The sequence below is a fragment of the Penaeus chinensis genome, chromosome 23, assembly GCF_019202785.1.
Source record: "Penaeus chinensis breed Huanghai No. 1 chromosome 23, ASM1920278v2, whole genome shotgun sequence".
In the NCBI taxonomy this organism is placed as follows: Eukaryota; Metazoa; Arthropoda; class Malacostraca; order Decapoda; family Penaeidae; genus Penaeus; species Penaeus chinensis.
This window is the reverse complement of record NC_061841.1, coordinates 9,790,089-9,792,588: the sequence shown is the minus strand read 5'-3', so window position 1 is coordinate 9,792,588 and position 2,500 is coordinate 9,790,089.

The window sequence follows — 2,500 nt, the reverse complement described above, 5'->3', positions numbered from 1 at the left end:
CAGGGAGAGAGATGGAGAGGGAGAGATTGGTGGAGGAAGGAGAGAATCGAGGAGAAACAGGAGGAAAAGGTGAGGAGGAGTGAGAAGAGGGGGGAGGAAAGAGAGAGATAGATAAGGAGAGAGGAAGAATATTGGTGTGATTTATTTTATATAACAGTGATCTGTTATATAGCGTACTATCTTTAATGTGTTCTGCATTACCTTTGAATAGGAAGTACAAAAGATGTTTTTTTTTTATTGATAGATTCATAACTGGAATATTAATTTACTTTTGCATGGTACCCTTCAAAATCTTAAGCCTCTTTCTATTCTGTAATTGGGTGATTTCCATAGATGAAAAGAAAACGACGTTTCAGCCGCAAAGGAATCTTGAATAACTGGCATTAGTCTTTCATGCTCTTGCAATTAATGTGAAGCACCCGCTCCATGATCCTTATTAAAGGCACCGACCCCCACCCCCCCTCCTCCTCCCTCTCCCTCCCATTCCTCCCGTCCTGCCCCCCCTCCCCCCTTTAAAAAAACAAACTTGAATAAGGAAAAGAGCAAGCGAAAACCTCTTAGTAACGCGACCCGGAGGCTTGAGGTGTGACCTGTCAAGCAGAAACCGCACGCTATATTCCTGTTTGATGAAGGGGGTTGGAGGGGAAGGGGAAGGGAGGGGGAGGAGGTTGGGGCTGGAGAGAGTAGCAGGGAGGAGTCGGAAGGGTTGGGGGACGGAGGTGGGGAAAGTAAGGAAGTAAAGGGAAGTAGAGCAGAGAGAGAGAGAGAGAGAGAGAGAGAGAGAGAGAGAGAGAGAGAGAGAGAGAGAGAGAGAGAGAGAGAGAGAGAGAGAGAGAGAGAGAGAGAGGGGGAGAGATAGAGAGAGAGAGGGGGGGGGAGAGAGAGAGAGAGAGAGAGAGAGAGAGAGAGAGAGAGAGAGAGAGAGAGAGAGAGAGAGAGAGAGAGAGAGAGAGAGAGAGAGAGAGAGAAAGAGAGAAAGAGAGAAAGAGAGAAAGAGAAAGAGAGAGGGGATGAAGGGGAGGGAGAGGAGGGGAACAGGTAGGGAGAGTAAAGAAGAGGTGAGTTCGAGGGGGGTGGGGGGAGGAGATCCGGAGTCGCGAGGAAGGAAGTTCTTTAGAATGAATTGGCCCTGAAACTAAGCCTCGAGTATGCCCGGGCGTGTGTCTACGTACGTTTGTTTGTTTGTCTGTTTATGTTTGGGTTGAACTGCTTACTAAGGTTGCCGCTATTTATATATCACACAAGCTCCACTTCACCCACCTCCGACAGAAACTAAAATAACATTTGAGTTAATATTGCTCTAAGAAATAATTTAACAGCGATGACATCTATTATCGCTTAAAAAAACTATTTAACAGTGATAATATAAACACGATAATATACTCCGGTGACGGTAACGCTAATAAGATTAACAAAAAACGAAGACTAATATACCACGCGCGCAGCAGAGGCTTCGCACCGGAAGTGCTCGATGCAGGCTGTACGACAGCGGGCCTCGGAGGTCGGCCTCGGAGGTCGGCCTCGGAGGTCGGAGGTCGGCCTCGGAGGTCGGGCCTTGGCGCGGGTGGTAGGATGCAAGGGTCGCGGTGGGGGGGTATTTTGTGGGGGGAGGGGGAGGGAGAAAGAGGAAGGAAGGGAAGGAGAGAAGGAAGGAAGGGAAGGAATTAGGATAAGGGAGAAAGCAAGGGAGAGGAAGAGATGGGAGAGAACTATGGAGAGGGTGATTGTGAGGGAGAGGGAAAGCGTGGGAGAGAGAGAGACGTTTGCATGTGTGTGTGTGTGTATTCATACATATATATATATATATATATATATATATATATATTTATATATTTATATGTATGTATGTATGTATATATGTCTATAAATGCATGTATTTTTCCGGACAAGTGTGATATGTGTGCACGTTAACACAAAGTATGGAAACCAGTGATTTCTTTTAAGAAAATTATATACACGTAATCGTAGTTGTTCATTTTTATGAAACCATCTCTTAAGTACCGTATTTCGTCATTATTTACACGTACAATGCAGTAAAAAATAAAAGCCTTGAAATTATCACCAAACCGGTAAAGCGCGGTCCCAGAGTGGTTTTAAAGGCATCACTGGAACATCCGGTTTGGTTGTTATGCATTAATCAAACCGATAAAAGGATAGAAATGTGATACTGTTGGAGGCGGCAGCGGCCCATCCCTGCGGGCCGGCGGCGGCGCGGGTCGGCTCTGTACTGGGCGGGGAATAGCACTTTCCTTTTCGGTTTAATGTTCAATGCAGAGATTTTATTATTGTTTATTTATTTATTTGTTTATGGTTCAGTATTTATTAATATTGTTGTTGTTGTTATTATTATTGTTATTATGGTTATTTTATTTATATATTTATTTGTATGTGTGTGTCCATTTTGGTCTGTATTATTTTCCGAAGCGTATGTTGCTATATATATATATATATATATATATATATATATATATATATATAATTTTTTTTTTTTTTTTTTTTT